Below are 6,925 nucleotides of genomic sequence, written 5' to 3'. Positions count from 1 at the left end.
GTATTCAGTTCTCTCAGTAGAGTCCCACAGCCTGCTTCTAGTCTCTTCCCTTGAGAACAGCACCTCCTTCCCCCAGAGCTCTCACTGTTAGGAAAGGTAGCTGCTTATGTCCCCTGGCTCCCTTAGCCAGCATTCCTTGCCAACTTCTAATTCCCAGCCATTCCTCTGGACCACAAATCCCAGCATGCTTTGCTGCAGGAACAAGGCTAATACTGAATCACAGGTCTGCCTTAAATGGCTAAGACACCCTGTTAAGGGTCCTTTGAAAGGCTTTCTTGCCTGTGGTTCAAACCAGCCTGCACCTTTCAGACACACTGCAAAGCCCATCTGTTTGAACTGGCAGTAGCCAAGGAAGGGATTTCTTACTAGTGGGAATTTGTGTGCTTTATAGTCCTGCAGACTGATGATCCATTGAAGTAAATGGATCCCATTGACTTCAGGGGATGTAGGCTCAGGTTCTGATCTCGGGGCGGGGGAGGAAGGAGAGTTGATGCTGTTGCTGCGTTGGGCAATGTCTGTTTTATAACTCTCATGTTGCATTTTTTAGATGTTGTTAGGGTTCCTTCCCCACTCTGAAATCTGGGGTACAGATCTGGGGACCCACATGAAAGACTCCCTAAGCTTATTTTTACCAGCATAGGTTAAAACTTTCTCAAGGCACAAGTTCCACTTTGCCTTGAACAGTATGCTGCCACCACCAAGGATTTAGACAAAGAATCAGGGAAAGATCCACTTGGAATCCTATTCCCCCAAAATATTCCCCCAAGCCCTGCACCCCCTTTCCTGGGGAAGGGTTGAGAATAATATCCTCACCAATTGGTATAGGTGAACACAGACTCAAACCCTTGGATCTTAAGAACAATGAAAAATTAATCGGGTTCCTAAAAGAAGAATTTTAATTAAAGAAAAGGTAAAAGAATCACATCTGTAAACTCAGGATGGTAAGTACTTTACAGAATAACAAAAGATTCAAAAACACAGAAGATTTCCCCTCTAGGCAAAACTTTAAAGTTACAAAAACAAGGATAAACCTCCCTCTTAGCACAGGGAAAATTCACAAGCTAAAACAAAAGATAATCTAACTCATTTCTTTGCTATTACATACTATTTCTGCAATAGTAGATGCTTAGTCCAGATATGCTTAAGGAGATGTATTTTTCCTGCCCTGGTTCCTTGCTGTCTCGAAGAGAACAACAACAAAGACACAAACACAAACTTCCCCCACAGATTTGAAAGTATCTTCTCCCCTTATTGGTCCTTTTGGTCAGGTGCCAACCAGGTTATCTGAGCTTCTTAACCCTTTACAGGTAAAAGAGGAATTAACCCTTTACAGGGTAAAGAGGGATTTTATGCTACCCTTAGCTGTATGTTTATGACAGATGCCCATCAAGAGCTCTGGATGAGCACCTTGTAGTGCAGCATTTGGATCAAAATCCCAGTGGCTACATTGGCCAGATGTGGTTCCTAGGGCAGCTGTGTGTCCCTGAAAATGAGAAATTTCCCTGTTTCTTCGGGGCCTGATCTGAAATCTCTGTTGGTTTAATGAAAATACATGTTTTGTCCTGGTGTTTTCATTAGCTGTTTGGGGTTAGAAGAATTAAACATCTAATATAGTAGGTGAATATCACAGGTTGAAGGGACTGCTGAGTCACTGCCATCACTATGAAGAACACAGTGTGCTTTAGATCAACCAGGAGGTATGGCCTTCATACAGGAATGACTGGGAGAAGTTCGATGGCTAATGTTATGCAGGAGTCAGACTAGATCTGTGGTTTTCAAAACTATGGTCCGTGGACCCTGCAGACTGTCTAAGATTTCCAAAGTGGTCTGCACCCCCATTTGAAATTTTTTAGACGTCCGCAAATGTAAAAAGGTTGAAAACCATTGGACTAGATAATTAGATTTGTCCCTTCTGGCCTTTAGACTCTGTGGATCCCTGAACTTTGCTCAGCTGCTCTATTGACTGCTAGCCAAGGTAAGGCAGTGCACAAGACTTGCAAGGAGAGAGTAGTGACAAATAGCTTTTGGCATGCTGATTGGACGATCTGTAAGATATGCAGAGATAACAAATAACGTGACTATTTGGCTAATTAATAGTAATAATATTGGTATGTAGCTCTTAGACAACAAATGGGTTATCCTGATTTTTTTTTCATGGCCATTTGTAATACATATTGATGCTGCACAAGGTAGCTCCAGTGCTGTTTTATATGAATGGCAGCAGGGAAAGCTTTGGGTGAGTCCTTTTTGAATCAAGGACATTGGCACCTCCAGAAAGAAAGTATCTGCTGTTCCGGAATTTGGAGATGGTTTTAAATGGACATTGGCAATGGCATCCGCTGAGGATCTATTTTTTTGTTTTAGGGAACACTAGACCCACGTTCAAGCCAATTAGCAGAGTGGAACTGAGTAAAGTACAAGAGGAACTGGAATGATAATAAGCCAAGTGCTTAAATGTAAGAAATTTGGGGCAGAAGCCAAATGAAAATGAAATAAAAGGCTATGGTCCAAATCCCAGGGTCTTGCTGAGAGAAAGGAACAGACAAATATAGCATTTCTTACACAGACACTGGGTCAAAAACTAGTTAGTGCTGCTGGAGGCAGCTCATGTGTGGGCAACTGCATGAAGAAATTAGGGGTAGTAGGGAAATCTAATCTAACTGTGAATCAATGCTGCTGGTCATGCTCGCCTGCATGCAACATGAGAGACCAGACCCTCTCTCCATAATACAGTGAACCCTTAACCTAATTTATTGATTACACCCACCTTGAGAAATGCAAGAGAGGATGAGAATATATCCTAGTAATCAGTGATCATCTCTCCAGTAGGCAGATGCTTGATTTTGGGACACTTCTCTCTAATTTGTCTGCCTAGTTTTGAAGGGCACCTATCTACCTCCACAGCTTGGGGTTAGAACATTTCACGGGAGTTTGCCTTGGCTACTCCTCCATTAATACAATATTTGTAGGAGAAGCTTGAACCTATTCCTGATCCTGCCTTTATCAGCAGCTGGAAGCCCTACAGAAAGCGAGAGTCCTCAACCCCACAGGTGAACTTTATCAATATCATTTGTAGGTAGGCAATGGGAAAAAAAATTAAATGAACTAAATCTTTGCCTCAATGCAACAGCAAACTAAGAAATCATTCAAATTAATATCCATTGTTAATATAACTCAGATAAGTTTGCAGTGTTGTTGTATCCATGTTGGTCTCATGATATTAAAGACAAGGCGGGTAAGCTAATATCTGTCATTGGACCAACTTCTGTTGGTGAGAGAGACAACTCTAATATGTATATTTCTCTGAGAATCAGCTTGTGAGATATACACTACACTAATAAAACACTGTCTAGAAGTGTATCCATCCAAAAAGGGGGGAAATGTTGTTGAAATATATGCTATATTATATGGACAGCATTATAAAAAACATAAATATGAACTTATATAAAAAGGAAAGTCAACAAGAATATACTGGACCATGATGAGAATGAAAATGTAAGAATACAAGAGGCTTTTTCTAAATTACAGCATGTTACATGTATATTTTTTGTCTGTTGAAAAATGGTTTGACATCAGAGTTCTCTTCCTGGCTCTTCCACTGAGTTACCTTGGGCTTTGCTTCTTGGTACCTCAGTTTCCCCATCTGTACTATGGAGATAATGATACTGACCTCCTTTGGAAAGCTCTTTGAGATCGAGGGATGAAAGGTGCTATAAAAAAGCTAGCTGTTATTATTATATTGTACTATTGGAGAAATAGAGCTAGTTGAAACTGGGCAATTATTTCATGAAATAATTTTAAATTGTGTTTTGTTTTATCGAATCCAGAATGGATCCATTTTCCATTTTTACCTAAAATGTTCTGACATTTTTGTTAATATTCATACTGAAATTTTGTATCTGAATTTTTCAAAATCATTACTGAACATTTTCATTTGCCTGAATACACAGTTTTAGGGTAAATCAGAAATGTGGATGATTTTGAAAATGATTTGGATACAAATGTGATAATATATCACAGAAAATGTCACAAAAATGGGACATTTTGCTAGTGCTGACAAACTTTTTTGCAAAAAGTTCTCATTTTTGAAATACAGCCAGTTTTCAATGAAAAAAATTTTATACTGAAAGTTGCCACCACCTCTCAGAAATAGCAAGTGATCATATAATTAAAGCTTGCATTGTAATGTACAAAAAGACAGTTTAAACTGAGGATATATCTACATTACAGTGGCATAGCTATGGCTAACACCGTAGTATAGATGTTTCCAATATTGTCTGGCACTAGAAAAGATTCAGAAAAGGGCAACTAAAATGATTAGGGGTTTGGAGAGGGTCCCATATGGGGAAAGGTTAAAGAGGCTAGGCCTCTTCAGCTTGGAAAAGAGAAGACTAAGGTGGGGATATGATAGAGGTATATAAAATCATGAGTGATGTGGAGAAAGTAGATAAGGAAAAGTTACATAACTGCCCTCAAAAACAAAACAATCTAAAACTTTAGAGCCTAAAAGTCCACTCAGTCCTACTTCGTGTTCAGCCAATCGCTAAGAGAAACAAGTTTGTTTACATTGACAGAAGATAATGCTGCCTGCTTCTTGTTTACAATATCACCTGAAAGTGAGAACAGCCATTCCTATAACACTTTTGTAGCCAGCATTGCAAGGTATTTACATGTCAGATATGCTAAACATTCGTATGCCCTTTCATGCTTTGGCCACCATTCCGGAAGACATGCTTCCATGCTGATGATGTTCATTTAAAAAAAAATGCATTAATTAAATTTGTGACTGAACTCCTTGGGGGAGAATTGTATGTCTCCTGTTCTGTGTTTTACCTGCATTCTGCCATATATTTCATGCTATAGCAGTCTTGGATGATGACCCAGCATATTGTTCATTTTAAGAACACTTTCACTGCAGATTTGACAAAATGCAAAGAAGGTACCAATGTGAGATTTCTAAAGATAGCTACAGCACTCAACCCAAGGTTTAAGAATCTCAAATGCCTTCCAAAATCTGAGAGGGATGAGGTGGGGAGCATGTTTTCAGAAGCCTGAAAGAGCAACACTCCGATGCAGAATCTACAGAACCAGAACCACTAAAAAAGAAAACCAGCATTCTGCTAGTGGCATCTGACTCAGATGATGAAAATGAACATGTGTTGGTCTGCTTCGCTTTGAATCGTTATCGAGCAGGAGTCATCATCAGCATAATGCATGTCCCCTGGAATGGTGGTTGAAGCGTGAAGGGACATACGAATCTTTAGCGCCTCTGGCAAGTAAATGTCTTGCAATACTGGCTACATGCAAACGCCTGTTTTCACTTTGAGGTGACATTGTAAACAAGAGGTGGGCAGCATTATCTCTTGCAAATGTAAACAAACTTTTTCGTCTGAGCAATTGGCTGAAAAAGAAGTAGGACTGAGCGAACTTGTCTCACGTATTTTTACAGTGAAAATATTTATAATAAAAAATAAATAAGTGAGCACTGTACACTTTGTGCTCTGTGTTGTAATTTAAATAAACATATTTGAAAATGTGGAAAACTTCCAAAATATTTATATCAATAGTATTCTATTATTCACAGCACCATTAATTGCGCAATTAATCACAATTAATTTTTTTAATTGTTTGACATCCGTAGAACTAATTAATATTTGACCTATGTTAGGCTAGTTTGTGGTTAAGACACGAGAGAAAAATGCTGAGCCAACATTTGTAACAGGGAGACATCAATTTATTTAAATAAGCAATACTTTATGGAAGACAAAGCTTGCCATATTAGAGGCAGTGCGGTCTAGAAGGACAGGATTCGAGGGATGTGAAGTTGATCCGTGACTCTTTCCCATCATGATATAATTGCAGTCCTAAGTATGGGAGATGAAGTCCAGCCAAGGAGCCCACTCTATAGAAGAGAATGGGCACATGAGGCATCCAAACTACAACTCCCATGAGGCACTACACTAGCATTTCAGAACAGAAACATTTCAGTTTTGGGGCATGTAGATTTTGGATCAAAAATATTTTTTTTCCTCCGCTCTTTCAACTTTAACTTTGGTATTTCCAGCTGGACGAGGGCTTACCCATGGTTTACATTTAATCAACAGTGGGAATTACACTGATACGGTGCCAAGATTTTAACAAGAGCCTTCCACAAACATTTCCTCCAGTAATCTATGATAAACCAAAGACAGGGAGGCTTGCAGAGAACAGAGATGAGAGATTTGGAATCAATCCATCCAATTTGCCATTGAAACGAAACCACTCGTTAATAAGCAGGGTGTGGAGGGGAAGCAACATCACTCAGCGTTCATGCTTATACTGTGTGCGGTGGAAATATTTATTTTTTATAGCACTGTGTTCTGCTTGGGTGATGGTAAAGACTTCTTCAAGGGAATCCAGGGTATCCTGCCCAGGGACACTGTTTTGACAATACTTGTTGCAACCTGGTACATTTCAAAGGAGGTGAGACTCATGCATTTTAGGAGTTGTTTTGTTGAGCCAAAGGATAAGACATCTTGCAGGGGCTAATTTAACAGAATCCAGTTATTAGTTAGTCCCCGTAACACTCCCTTCAATTGCCTTTTTAGCAAGGGTGGGTAGGCACAGCAGAAACAAGCAATGCCAAGCTCCTGAGGCCTGGCCTTCCTCCCCCTGCTCCCAGTGACTGCATTCTTCCCCAGTAGGGTGACCAGCTGCCAGTTTTGGACACCATCCCCATCCCAACCCCCCCCCCCCCCCCCGCACCCCACCCCCTCACTGCATCCCTCCCTATCCCAAACCCCCGCACCCCACCCCCCATCATTGCCTCCTTCTCCTTCCCCATCCCAACTCCCCCCACACCCCTATCCCCCTCACTGCATCCATCCCCGTCCCAACCCTCCCACACCTTCATCCCCCTGTTAGTGCATCCTTCCCCATCTCAACT

This window comes from Gopherus evgoodei, chromosome 8 (assembly GCF_007399415.2).
Source record: "Gopherus evgoodei ecotype Sinaloan lineage chromosome 8, rGopEvg1_v1.p, whole genome shotgun sequence".
Lineage (NCBI taxonomy): Eukaryota > Metazoa > Chordata > Testudines > Testudinidae > Gopherus > Gopherus evgoodei.
The sequence above is the reverse complement of the archived record's forward strand: the minus strand, read 5'-3'. Positions refer to the sequence as shown.